Source organism: Pogona vitticeps, chromosome 1, assembly GCF_051106095.1.
Source record: "Pogona vitticeps strain Pit_001003342236 chromosome 1, PviZW2.1, whole genome shotgun sequence".
NCBI classification, from domain to species: Eukaryota; Metazoa; Chordata; class Lepidosauria; order Squamata; family Agamidae; genus Pogona; species Pogona vitticeps.
Window position 1 is genome coordinate 223,801,790 of NC_135783.1, and position 15,080 is coordinate 223,816,869.

General features: G+C 41.5%; 1 long non-coding RNA gene across 1 annotated transcript in view; it reads left to right on the forward strand.

Annotated features, from left to right (window-relative positions):
• LOC140702782 (uncharacterized) overlaps nt 1-15,080 on the forward strand; it is a 51,440-nt gene that overhangs the window by 20,548 nt on the left and 15,812 nt on the right. Inside the window, exon 2 of the long non-coding RNA XR_012082044.2 lies at nt 931-1,108. This is a non-coding gene — a long non-coding RNA (uncharacterized LOC140702782). The remainder of the gene's footprint in view (nt 1-930; nt 1,109-15,080) is intronic.

The window sequence follows — 15,080 nt, forward strand, 5'->3', positions numbered from 1 at the left end:
ATTCTGCAGAGCTCCAATACAGTTCAGACCAAACTGTGGGCGGATTCCCTACTCCCACAACTACTGCAATGTCAATGATGATTTTTAGATCAGGGAGATCTTAGAGTGCTATCTAGTCTGATGAAGCTACATAACAGAGATGTTACTCAAATATGTGGCAAGCCTCATGATAGAACAGACACATTTAATGGCATATTTGACTTATTTGTGGGAAGAGAGGTTGGTAGAGACCAAGGTTCAAAAGTACTAGGAACTCTAGATTTTGATGTCAGATGACTTGGAACATCACTTCATTTTTTCTTGGCATGTCTGGAATCTGGAACATTTCCAACCTAATTTATTTTCAGGACTGACTATTTCTATCTATATGTACTAAATTTGGATAGCCAGCCACAAAATATTCTGGTGCATGTTTTTTTTTAATGATATACAGTAAATACATTATAACGTACCATACTTTGCTTACACTAGTTGTCCCAGATTTCTGAAGAATCCTAACAAACATAAATATCATTTTAATATTCTGTGCCATGCATGGAAGTATTTTCAGCTGACCCTGCTGAGGAATACAAGTGATTTCATATTGCTTGTTTTGTGAAGTACCGCAGTGGGGCTGCAACTTGCTTTATATTTACTTTGCAAAAGATAGGTGAGAAGGTGGTCATGCCCATGGTAATCCATCTTAAATAATCTTTCTTCAGATGTATCTAGAAACTGCAAATTCACTTGTTATGTTTCATGGGAGATTACTGGGCCATTAGGATGGGATTCATTTAGATGCTGACTGTGAACATAAAACCCTCTACAGTGGTGCCTCGCTTGACGATTACCCTGTTAGACAAGGAAATCGCTTGATGATTAGTTTTTTGCGATTGCTATTGCAATTGCTAAACCATGACTGATGGGCTTTTTTTTGCTTAACTTTGATAGGTTCCTTGCTTCAGGAACTGATTTTTCACTTAACGACAATCAAAAACAGCTGATCGTCGGGTTTCAAAATGGTTGCCCACTGTGCAAAATGGCTCCCCGCTGTGCTTTAGGATGGATTCCTCGCATTATAGGCACCGGAAAATGGCCGCCCTATGGAGGACCTTCACTGGACGCTGAGGTATTTCACCCGGTTTTCAATGCATTTCAATGGGCTTTTTCATTTCGCTTGACGAGGATTTTGCTTAACAGCAATTTGAACGGAACGAATTATCCCAGTCAAGCGAGGCACCACTGTATTTCTTTCCCTTTAATGCATATTAGTCCCAAGGATGTTAGCAAGGCTGTTTTGATCTGCTGTGTTAGGGTGTGTGTGATCTCAGTGGGCTGAGAGACTAATTTATTGTTCCCAGAGCCTGCCTGCCTGCCTGCCTGCCTGCCTGCCTGCCTGCCTGCCTGCCTGTCTGTCTGTCTGTCTATATTTTAAAAATATTTTTATCCTGCCTTTCTCCTTGAAAGGACCCAAATGAACTCTTGTTGTTTGTATTTGGGGGTTGAAGGAATCAGGGAGTTTTGTGGGACTCCATCAAATCCTCTTAGTTGAAACTGCCACTCTTGGAGCAAAAAAACAGGCCTTTCCTCCATCCCCAGTAAAGACCTCATATGTATTCGCGAAGGCTTTCACGGCCGGGATCTAATGGTTGTTGTGGGTTTTTCGGGCTTCTTGGCTGTGTTCTGAAAGTGATTCTTCCTAACGTTTCGCCAGTCTCTGTGGCCGGCATCTTCAGAGGACAGCAAACTGAGCACAGTTTGCTGTCCTCTGAAGATGCCGGCCACAGAGACTGGCGAAACGTTAGGAAGAATCACTTTCAGAACACGGCCAAGAAGCCCGAAAAACCCACAACAACCAAAGACCTCATATGTTTATTTACATGATAAATAACAGGAGGGAAGTACTCTGTACTATCATCTCCTAATGTGGTTTTTTTAAAAAAAAAAATGAGCCTCTTTTGCACCACTTTCCATTTTCACAAAGTCTAAGGAAATGGACTGGACATATTAAGTAGGCTAGGCTCCAAAACAGAAGCTTTGTAATTGGAAATATGTTTGTTTTTCCTGCCTTGAGGGGCCTGCAGCTCCAGAAACTGCCAACTCACTTGCTTTTGTTTGGTGATTGGTCCCTGAGACATAAGCACAGGCTTGTTGTAGATGCTGACTGTGTGGATGTAATATCTATCAAGTAAGGGAGGGATAACATCTTATCACATTCTAATAACGAAGCTCCTGTTTTGCCAGTTTCTGCCCTGAGTGGCCTGGAAGGGACATCCATACACAAAACAAGGATGTCAGTCAGCCATTGACCTCACCTCCATCATACCCCTATGTTTGACCTTTCTGTTCTGCCAATTGTCTCAGGTCAATAGCAGCTGCTTTGTCAGGGATGGCAAGACTGCAATATAATACCCATCATCATTGCCTGTGCTGCAGAAGCCCATTGTGAAATCTGCTGGTCACTATTTTAAACAAGGAAAGTTTGTACAAGGGGAACAACTTCTAATGACCTGATTTAGTACATCTAGAGGACCATATAAGTGTAAGCTATGTCTAAAACTATTTTCAAAATAAATTATGGTATAACAAGTTCCAGGACTGAACCACAGACTGGATTAAGCTCTGCATGTTGCATTCCATTTTCACCCATCTACCTGGACTTTGTTTTAGTTAAGCACCTTGTCTTGCCCTTATTGATATTCCTGCTATGAGGCATTGAAGAAAAAATTTATTTGCCTTGTCCTGGTGTCTTCTAAAATAAGGAAGACATATATTAGGGTTTTTAAGTAATCTTGTCCCAGTTCTTGTGGAGAAAATACAAGCAGGGGTGATGGAAAACAACCTACCAGGATTACCTTGCAAAGATGATGGATTTTAATTCCCTTGAACAAGACTCTTCACTTAAAGGTGCATAGGGAAGATTCTGACTAAACAACAACAGAATTCAAGAAAATCCCTTTAAAAGGACTCAATTTTACATAATTTTATTTTAATCAAGCAATAAATGCAAAGTTGGTCCCCTGAGAATTCAGATGTTTCATTAGTATCCTCCTCTTCACAGTTCCCTTTATGATATATTGCCTCTTGTCAATGATATTTTATTCCTAGTTGGAGACAAATGCTTCTGTCTGTTGTGTTCTTGTCTGCATTAAAGGTGGGAACAACACCTGCAGTCATGAAAAATTGGATGGAGTCCTGAAATTATTTGGGAAGAAAAATGGCACTAAGAGTTTGGTTAACAGTCTGCAATTGTTTAACAGCAGTTATAAATAGTGCTTTAAAAAAACATCCTTGCAAGTTCCTGTATTAGCCCTTCTGTCCATCATCTTCAGATCCTCAGAAAATCACAGAGATGACACAGCTCTGTTACTGGGTCCAGGACACACAGGAATGATTCCATCAACATCACAGCTCACCTCTTTGTTTCAAGCAGTCTCCTCAATTTCAAGAGGACAGGAGAGTCGAAGAGACCTCAGAAAGCAACCTGGTTCATCAGTTTTTGAAAGCACACCATTAAATATGATCTTCAGCCACAGGGTCTAAGTATCAGGTTTTGATAATGTGAAGATTTGCCCATAATGGGAGACTCACTACTGACTTCTCACTGAGTGATGAACTTCTTCTGGTCCACAGCTCAAATGCAGATCCAAATTGTGTCTGCAGAATCAGATCTTGAATCTTCTCTGTGATTAGATGCCCATATTGTGAATGTCATGTGTGCATGAGGACAACAGTAAACATGGCCATAAGGAAACACAGAGATTACTATGTAAAGCTCTGTAGATATGTGGGGCGGGGGAGAATGTGAGATGTCACCCTGCATTTTCTTTTGATGGTATTTTCTCTGTGGATTCTCATCTGTTGTTCCATGGGACATGTACTCAAGTATATAGCTGTGGAACCAAACATTGAGAGTTTGATTCCCTACTGTTCCTAAGAGAACAGCCAGCCTGTGTAGCCATGGGCAAGTGACACAGTCCCAGAGTACCCTGGGAAAAAGGGATTAGTAAACCACTTCTGAGGAGTTTCTATCAAGAAAACCCTGAAAAGGGTTGCCATAAGTTGGAATCAACTTGGCAGCACACAACTATTATTTTTAAGTGGAAAGCCTAGTGGTTGTACTCTAGTGAAAACCGTGAGTGCAGAAATACATTGTCTTAAAATGTTTAAATTTCAGTAACAAAGTTAGTAACAGTCTTGGTTTGAGGATCAGAACTGACTTTGGTGTTGCTGTTTGCCACATCCTGATGCATTTTCTAGGTGGTTTTCATGGTTTGATTTGAGGGACTCCCACACAGACGCTACAGCCATGATATTGATGGGGAAGCAAAAATCATAAGGGAAAAATATTCTGAAGGGAACAGGCAATCAAAGCTACAGTCTCGATCCATGAAATTTAATGGGAGTTTTTAACTCCTCTCTTCAGTAAGTTGCACACTGCGTTGTTATGCTTATTGGGAAAGTGGAGATGGCAGTGGAGAGATGCAGTGAGATTGCCTTTCCTCTGCCTCTGATCTTTGGTTCATTCTGTGTCTGTATAGGATGTGCCAGTGCTGCTGAAAGAAGCAGCCTGTCAAGTGTCATAATGTTAGATGTTTAATTTTCCTTAAAATGAACCTTGAAAATGTCTATAATTACACGTCTCCTCCTTTAGCTATCCAAATCTCATGATGGAGTGAGAGATAGCAGCCTGGTACTTATGGGTATTGATTATTTAAAGTAATGGGCTGAGACTGATTTAATCTAGCTGTGCAATGACAAGGCTTCTAAATGCCTTTTCTCTTCTGTTTAAGAGGGAAAGGAAGATATATCCCCCAGGTGCCCAGCATGCTGCATTGCACCCCATAATGTGACACAGCTCTTGAGACATTGGTAACCCTCTGAATAACACCTATGCCTTTGCTACACTTTCACTGTCCCTCAATGCTGCAACATGAACTACCTCCAATGGCATATTTACTTTGGCTTCCATGACCTCAATCGAGCAAATAAGTGGTGGAGTTACATGAGCTATATTCTCCCTTGGACAGATGTCAAAAGTGGGATTCGGATACCACTCGGTTACTGGCAAGCAAGTCCATCATAGATAGAGTATGCATGTCTGTCCTGGAAGTCCTGACTACAGCAATGGGACACCCCAAGGTATAAATCTACTGCTGTTCCATCTCATGGTAGACCCTGCACTGGGGTGTTCTGGTGCAGGAGTGGGCTGGTTGGAGGGCTTGATTCTGCTGGATCCTAAGCCCCTTCACTTGCCTCTCACTTCATTTAAAAAGAGGTGGTGCTGCAGAGGCATAGGTAAGGTTCCCCTTGGCATTTTAGTCAGTCATGTCTGACTCTAGGGTGCGGTGCTCATCCCAGTTTCCAAGCCGTAGAGCCAGCGTTTGTCCAAAGACAGTTTCTGTTGTCATGTGGCCAGTGCAGCTACGAGGTGGTCCCTATTTATCTACTCGCATTTACATACTTTCAAACTGCTAGGTTGGTGAGGAGCTGGGACAAAGCGACGGGAGCTCACTCTGTCGCGTGGATTCGATCTTATGACTGCTGGTCTTCTGACCCTGCAGCACACACAAAGGCTTCTGCGGTTTAGCCCGCAGCGCCACCACGTCCCTCTGCAGAGGCATACAGAGAGTAATATAGCATATACAAATCTGTAATTTGCATGCTTTAGAAGAGGTTAGTTTCACAGTCTTCCTCCCTTCTGTGTACCTTGTTTTTTGTACTGCTGAGACAGTTGTTATAAATGTTTTCTGTGTGTTATTACAAAACACTCCCGATTTGAACTAATTCTACCAATTCTGTGATAGTGGAGATTCTACTGCTTCTGGCAGCCTGCTTTGGCAGAAGAAGGTTCAAAACTGGCAGCACCCACCAAAATCACCTCCTCACATGCCCTTTGCATGTGTCCTTGATGCTGACTGAGCTCTCACAAGTGCTGCAGTGGGAAACAAGGAATACTCTACAACAGAAGCAGGCAAAATGCCAACTGGGATCTGCTTGCAGATCCTTGAATGAATTCCAACTGATCAGCAAAAGGGTTTCAGGCTTCAACTTGTTCACCAGCAGCAGCATCAAAAAGGGCTGGAGCTCCCTACCGGACTGAAACACGAAGAAATTCTGTTTCTCTTAGCCTCAGGGCTGCCTAGCTGTAAAATGGACGTTTAAGAGTGGTACCAAAGCTTGCTAGCTCAAAAAGCCGAGTTATGTTTGTTCTTTGCTGTGAATTGTGTTTCCCACCTCTTTCCTCATCTGTAAATTATGATTATTAATTGATCATCTTTGTCTAGGTCTTCATGCACCCCTGGATAGTCAGGGATGGCGTAATCAATTGATTGGCTTTTTTTGTTTTGGCAACTGGTCAGTTGATTCAGGCGTTAGTGAGTAAGGGACCACCTAGCCCCACCCCTCCATTCTTACTCTCTTCCAATGGAGAAGAAGTCAATAAAGAAGAGATTCCTGTTCTCATAAAGGTTCTTTACGTAAGCAGCAGCCCTGGAAAATCAGGGATCATGCCTGTGAGAAATCCCCTCATGATAGATGACAACTTCTCCACCCTCCATTTAAGGAATACTATGACAAGGGGGCACAGGTTGAAAAAAAACAAGGGAAGTAACACTTGAGGAGCACTGCTGGTAACTCTGTGTTTGAAAGATTGTCCTCTGTTCTGCTCTGTGGTTTATGTATGGCTAAAAACAGGCAGCCTCAGATGTGTGGTTTGAAATCGATGATGCTGTGGCCAGACTTCTGTTGCAGAGTTACACAAGAGGAAGGACAATGACACAACTTATGATGGTAAATTGCTGTTAATTAATGAGCCACTTCTTGGATTCCTGGTCAACTGACTGGTGCTCAGTTCAGAATACAAGTGGCAACTTGTTAATTAGAGGTAATTTGCAACTGTGAGTTTGCAAATGTTAGATTGCAGGTCAGTACACACTCTTCAATGGAATTTATTATCTTCTGAACTCCTTGCACATGGATTTTATTTTATTTTATTTTGCTTAATTCACTCAGCCTAGGCAACAGACATAGCAATGAAGATGCATTTTGGGTTGTATCATTCTTATTCATTTACCGATGAGTTTGGAAGGCCTGTATTCTTGCAGAAGAGCATCTGCTGCCTGTTCCTCCGTCAGGAATCACACAGGCACTTGAGGGCTCTGAGATGATAAAAGGGTTTTACTGTTTGTGACAAGTCAATCTGTAATGTTTCTGAAGGCTAAAAAGGCATAGCAAAGGCTTTGGGGATAGGAAGTGGAGGATTATCATCACCACCACCCTTAAAGGAGCAGATAGATATATATCCTGACTTTTGTCAACATTTGCCACCTTCTAAACTTGAATAATCTGTGAAATTCATTCAAAGCATAGCTGTTCAAAGTTGTGAAATCTAAACCTGACTACAAAGGGGTGATCGGACTAGGAGGTTTTAACCTTGAGGAAAATCACTCTCTAATTATCCCCAGTTGTCAAAAAGCATTCTCCAAAGCCATCCAAAGTCCTTCGGTTTCCAGAGGTGATGAAGAAGAAGCAGCTGTAGGGACTATCTGACCCTTTTTACTTCCACCCCACAATGGGGATAGATTTTTGCCTTACCGAGTGCCTTTTTTCGAGACCCTTCTCAAGGCAGTAGTTAGTCTCTTCCATTCTGCCAGGTTGGGGGGAATCTCGGCACATTCTGGTCCTCGTTTATTTTTGGCCAGATGGACTTTTAACAGTCGTCGACCATGCACACTCAATTTTCAGTGCTAATTAAACAAAGTAGCTCATTTGTTTGCAATTCTTTCCACTAATGTACCCTAGAACAGCACACTTTCCCACAACACAACACATTTTAGACAGTATGAAAAGCCATCTCATTCCAAAACGTAAAAAAATATGACAAAGAACTGCGTCTCTTTTGCAAGCTGTGATTCAGCATCAGCCGGAAGCCCATTTATCCCTCAGAGAGAGCTAAATTCTAATATTACTTTTGTCAGGCACTATCTGAAGGGAAGATTTACAGGTGAAACATAAACAACTAAACTCTTTGGAACTGGATTTTAGTGGTTGTATTGTTTTATTACTAGATCATATAGAAACAGCCTTAAATATTCTTTTGAAAGGAAATATAGAGTCCACTCAAAACAAACAAACAAATAAAATTAAACAGTGAAGGAAATGATATTATTAATGCTTTTGTAAAGAGAGATATTGTAAAACTGTGCTGGCAAAACTATATGTCCAAACTGCAGGTATAGTGTGTATCAATCAAAAGATGACAGCATTTTTTTAAAAAATTAAAAATTAAAAAAAAATCCTATTTATGAATTGCATCTTATTTATTTATGGAAAACATCTTTATACAGCTTTTGTTGTTGTTGGGGCAGCTCTCTAAAGCTGCTTACACAAGATAGCAACAAACGGCACAAAATCCATACAAAATTCATTCGCCTTCAAATTATTATTAGATCGAGGCATGCTCTGCCAGAGATGCAAATTACAAACATTTTCTTTTGCATCTCTATTCAAAGGTAATTTTCATTAATTTCAGTAGCGTTTACTCCCAAGTGAGTGTAGTCTGATAAAACATTTTGGGAATACAAAATAACACGTCAGGGTTTATAGCTAACCCAGGATATGAATTTAATGGAAACCTGAGGTTATTAAGGTGGAAAACCAGAAACTAGTTTGAATATCAAGGTTCAGGCACAGAAACATAACTTCTGAGCATGATCAGAGTCTCTCTCTCTCTCTTCCAGCACCAGGTAACTATAATGACGATATTTCAGGAAGAAGGAGAGGGAGCTTGTAAGTTTCTGGGAATTATTGTACAGCTTTGTTTTCATTTTTTATATCTGCACATAACACTAAAAGATAATGCACTAACTGTGGGATAACAGATTATATTTTTGCCTTAATGTGCAAGAATCTGACCCACCTTTTTCTCTATTCACATTTCCTTGAATTCCACTGTTCAGGCATACATGGTGATGCTTGTGTGACCAAACCAGCACCAACAACAACCAAAACACATTAGAAGGTCTGAGATATTCCATGGTTTTTAGTTCAAAAATAAAAACTGAAGGGAAAAAATAGCAAATGGGCTGAGCCCATTGCAAACAACCTATTGTGGAGTGATCAATAGCCACAAAATGCTAGCTGAATGGAGGGGAAAACAGAAAATTGGGTGCCAGGAGCATTGTTTTGAACCCTGCATTCATTTTTATAAAAAACCAAAATCTTGTTCTGCCTACCCCCAAACCTGCCTCCTTCAATAATTGTATCAGAAATTTAAAGTATCTCAGTTAAAGAGAAATCAAAAGCTGGGGGCCCTGTTTTGGATAGAGGGAGGCAAGGGTGGAGGGAGATGAGTATTATCCTTCCAGTGCTTAATTAAGAGCACCACTAGAAGAAGGAAAGTCATGATTTAAGACACAAGTTTAAAGGTGTGTATGTTGCATACTGGAACCAGCAACATATAATAAACTCTACTATACAATGTAATGCAAGGATGATGGAAAAGACAATAGATGCCCTGCTGGACATCGCAGGGTAGAGACACATAGCACATACTAAGAAATAGTTTCTTAGTATTAAGTATTACGCAATATGTGTAACTGGTTTCCTTTGTTTTCTAATTTTAAAACTGGTATGATTGCAGACTACATACACCTCCCTTAAAATCCTGGTATGCTCACTTGCTTCATGAAAACACCTTTCTATAACCCCTTCCCTGAATTGGATCCTTCAATTTCCCTTTTCCTCCTGCCTGCTAGAATCTGCTGCATGGGTAGGGTAGCCATGCTAGTCCAAGCCAAGGTCTGGGGAGAACAGTGTGTGAAAAATCAGGCTTTCTCCATATTATTGTGTTTCTTTGAATCTCACCTGAATTCTTCAGTCCTAGTGGGTTGCAAGACTTTGTTTTCTTTTCTTCTTCCCAAGAGATTCAAATAGATAGTGTGAGGGTTGCTTGTTTTAAAAAAAAGTTGTATGGCGGTGGTGTTTTGCAAAAGTGGCCCAATCTCATACTTTATTCCTCTATCACAGCACCCACCTGTTCCAACAAAAAGAAAGAGAAAGTCTGTTCTTCACCAAAGAGAGAAAGGGGATATTACACGATTAGTGCCGTACCAGAAAAAAGCAAGGACCTGGAAGGGATGCCCAAGCTTGACTTCCTTACCTGAGGCTACGGTAGTCATGCAGCCACATAGCAATGGAGGTTCCCACCAGAGGAGGTGGAGGGAAAGATGTTGACTGCCCATAAAAGCAGCTTGCTTTTCAAAATGACAGGCTCAAAATTCCCAGTCATAGTCTGGGTGTGAGCTATGTTAAGCAGATTGCCTGTGCCACAGCACAACTGGTCTCTGGAGAGAATTTCCCAGTGGGGCCTCGGAAACATGCCAGTTTCCAGAGCGAGACACGCTTTGTCTTGCAACGAGTCTCAGGAGTTGTCAAACAGACACTGTTGACAAGGATCTCAAGCCCAGTGAAGTTGTTTTCATTTCTGCTAGGACAGACTGTTCTAATACAACCTCTGAAACCTGAGTTCATATAACGTAGGATCATGTAAAGATGTGCCCTCAGTGTCCAAGCATGAGGATATTGTCGGAACCAGCTAATGAGCAGATGAAATATACAGGCGTTTTTGTTCTTGCTGCTTTGGAAGTGGAGTGCGCCTGTCAGCTGTCTCTCTTTCCACTGGTATGGACATTCATGATCCTTTTTATTTAATAGGAATGCTCTAGAGTAAACCAACGGTGGACTAATCACTTAATCAGTTAAAGAAAGTATCACTCTATATCAATACACATTATCTCCCAGTCACCCCATAATAGTTGACCAGGATAAGTGAGAACCAATGAATAGATTTAGTGGCTGAAACCATTTCTTAAATACATTGTCACTATCCAGAGATACAGACAGAATGTTTACAACAGTGTCTCCGGCAAACATCTTTCCCTAGTGGGCATTGTTGATTAAAAATCCACGTTTGTAATCTGCATTTTAAGAAGTAATCCATTAATTGTATTAGTTAATCTTACAGCTTTCAGCCTCAGCGTCTTTGTGGCTTGTTTTTCTCTTCATGGCAATGAATGTAAATGTGCATTATTGGCTAGAATATAACTTTTACTGCTAATAATGCTGTTTAGTTAAAGTTGAGGACATTGTAATTGTGTGGCACGGCCAAAATGAAAAGCAGTTTGACCTAGGCCCCTTTATAAACACTCTTTTGCAGTTTGGGATCACATCAAAGTGGAGGAAATTATACAGTTCTGTGGGCATGAATGTGAGGGGTGAAAAACTGACACCATCCGCTAAGGGCTCATCCAGATGAATATTTGTTCTAGGCTCTTTAATCACTTCATGGTGAAGGAGCACAGGGTTTACCAGGATTCATGTCCAAACTTCTCTTGAGAAATCCTTTCTTTTTCTTTAAGAAGTCTTTAAGAAATTGACTTGTTTACTTGATGTTTTGTTTTGTTTTAAATGCTAATTGAAAGCTTCCAACTGGAAGGCTGTCACACTAGGCATCAACTTCAAATGGGAACTACTACAGATCTAAACTGCATCGTGGAACAGACCAGTACTAAAAACTAAACAATAATTTAAAGAGGGATGAAAAGGTGGAGAAAATCATGGGGGAAAGCACTGAGTGAGACAAGAGGAAGATCATACAGAAGGCAGGAAAAATACTGGTAGCATCAGTGCAGAACACAGTCCTTTAAGAACAGTGCTCCATCTGAAAGACCTCTCAATTCCATCACTCACAGAAGCAGCAGATATAAAAGTTATGTTTTTAGACTACAGCTCTCTGAATCTGAAATGAACTTTTCCAGTCTCTCATAGTGGTATGCGATTTCCCACCAACCTCTGTGGTAGTATTGCTCACTTAGATGCTCTTGAAAAGAAGATGAATGAACCTAAACTGTGACAGTCATTTTCAAGTATTTGAAAGTCTGCCATACAGAAGATGGAGCAAGCTTGATCTTTGTTGTTCCAGACTGGGACCTGAATCAATGGGTTCAAAAAGATTTTTACTATTCAGTAGGGGGAAAAAATCCTGGCAGTTGGAACTGTTCAATAGCAGAACAGGCCGGCTTAGAAAGTGGTAGGCTCTCCTTTCCTGGAGGCTGTTAAGCAGAGGTTGGATAGCTATTTGCCAGGGTTGCTCTAAGTGTGGATTTCTTCCTTTAGACTAGATGACCTTTGAGGTTCCTTCTGTCTCTACAGTGCTATGATTCTATGGTTCTGTGCTTGGATACACAAGCTTGCGAAAATATATCTGTTTCAAAACGCTGACTTCATTTCTGAGATGAGCACCAGTATGTCCTGAACAATGTTTACGGTCAATATACAGAAAGGTTAGGGAACATATTTATTTCAAGTTACTTTTTGGATGCTTTAATACCTGTTTCCTCTCTAACTGGTGCTTGTGGGGAACATGCATCCTCTTGACCTTACTTTTCCAACATGAGATATTGTGGGAAGTCACCAAATCAAATATGCTCCTTGTTGCTTGAGGTTCCTGCTCAAAGGGGAAATCCTTGACTACGCACTTCTCGCACATCATATTGACAAAATGAGAAGATGAGACCAGCCTTCCACAACCTGGTGTTCTCCAAGTATGGCAGAATATAAGTTCTATTGCTGCAGGTCTGGCACCACATTTGGTGCACTGAGGTCATTGGCTCAGGTGGAATGGTACTGCGGGGTAACTGAACATGCCATATGTGTCCATCCCACTTTGCTGCTCCAACTGAGTCTGCACTTCTTTGTCCTATGGATAGTTCTGCAAAACTGGCTATTTTTCCATCTAGACATGCTGCCACTCAATACACATATTGCACATGCCTTCTGCCTCGCATACAATGAGCAAGGAGATGGTGACACTACTGGGGGAGGAAAGGAGCAGGAGGTGGCAAGGGAGTTGGAACCAGAATTAGCTACAGCAGAGGGTGGCTCCAGGGGGAAGGCAAAGGTTGGAACAAAAATGGAGTCAGCAGCAGAAAGGGAATCTGGCTGGAGGAGAGAAAGGACAGCCACTGGGTCTACTGGAGAAAAAGCAGAAGCAGAAGCAGAAGCAGAAGCAGAAGCAGAAGCAGAAGCAGAAGCAGAAGAAGAAGAAGAAGAAGAAGAAGAAGAAGAAGAAGAAGAAATAATTGCTCAGGATGCAAACTCTTGTTTCTGTTCCTGCTGGTTCCTCCTTTTCTTCTTCTCCAGCATCCTGAGGAGCAGAAGAAAGAGTGTGTGATGTAAAGGGGAAAGTGTGGTCATGGGGAGCAGTAGCAGCCCTGTGTGTGGGTAGAATTCTGAGATTAGTTAGGGTGCCTCCTACCTTTATCTTTAGCCTGAAAACTTATGCCACTAAAAACAGGATGGCACAAGGGGAGGGGAGCTCTAGATGCTGTTGGGGTACAGCTTCCAACAGCCCTAGCCATCCTAGGCAGTGGCAAACTGCTGTTCAAGAACATCTAGAAAGACACCTGTGCCCTCTACCTTTGCAGCAAAGAGTAGTCCTGAAGCTGCTTCGCAGGCGATTTTTCTTTGCCTTCAAGCATTGCCAGAAATTATAGAAAATAACAGCTTTGCACAGTGTGGCCAGAAGGGATGTATGCTGATAGAGAATAACTACCCACAGCAACAAAAAATGAAATACCCCAAATCCTGCATTTCTCATGTTGTTGGTATTTACAAAGCCACTCTTGGGTCTTTTCCTAATAAGGTGGTTTTATTTTATTGGGATGCCCTTTTTTAGTTTGGTATAAAACTATTATTAGATATGCCTCAAGCAAATGGCACTTTACTCATGTAACCAAGATTGCACTTTAAACCAGTCTTTGCTCTTTCTCCTGCCTAAAAAATCCAGTTACTGGATCAAAGGGCTGTTTGCTTTTTATATGAACAGAACAATGCTGACCTCTGGTGTCTCACAGTGGAAATGCTGCTTCAGGAGTACCAACAGGAGCAAAACAATGCTTAGATTATAGACAGAGGTAAAAGGAATGAGGGTGGTAAGGGTATATGGAAGAGCCCCTCATTGCCCCCATTAATTTTAGCAAAGTCATGGTCTTCCTGAACATGTCCTTCTAAAAACACTACGTAAGGAAGCCATCACAAACAGCAACAACAACATGAGGAGGTGAATTGAGAGTGTGTAAATGTAATTTTTTGAGGTACAACTTCTAGAATCACCCCCTACAACAGTCACCCTGCAAAATAACTTTTTCAAGCTCTGTGGAGGAAGGAAATGTTTCAAAAGGAGAGTGAAGTCCTTAGTTTCAAGTAGAGGGACACATGTTTGAGGCATGTGTAGATCAGAAAGACTGTAACAGCTGTTCTTAGTGAGCAGGGAGAGTAGCTCAGTGGCAGAACACATGGTTTTCGTGCAAAAAGCCTTAGGTTCCAACCTGGCATCTCCTGTTAAATAGCAGGTGGCAGGAAAGACCATCTTCCTAAGATCTGCCAGCCGGTGTAGAAACTTCTCGGCAAGATTCTTCAATGCTCTGGACTGGTGAGGCACCTTCTGATGTGACTGAACAGGAAGCCATCACTTTGAGCATGTTCTTTGCATGCAGGAGGTCTTATATGCAATTCCAAGCTTCACCTCTTGAAAAGGAGATGATGAGAAAGACCCTCTCCTCCTGCCTGAGACCTGAGGGGTGGGGAGGGGGATTGCCAATCAAAGATGGCAATACTGAGATAAACAAAACACTGTTTAGACACAGCTTAAGGTGGCTTCTTACATTCATGTACTGTTGTCTTACAGCAGAGAAGGTATAGGACAGATGTCCCTAGAATATATTTGAAGCGGTCTCTCTCTCTCTCTTTTTTAAATGGAAAATCAACAGTTCTGTTCATGGGGACACTGTGAATAAGAAAAACCTCTCTTCTGCAGCAGCCTGCCTTCCACCTGTGGAGAGCAATTGATAAGTATGGTGGTGGTTAGTGAGGGTTTAGACCTCTTTCTGCTTCTGCAGTTATCCCTCTGGATACCTCATCACTGCACAAGGCTATTGTTGTGGAGCATTCCTCTAAACCGGGAGAGTTTAACACATTGGCCGTAATTCTGTCATATTTGCTGGCATCTTTAACATGTCCCTTGTACATGTAAGCTTCTT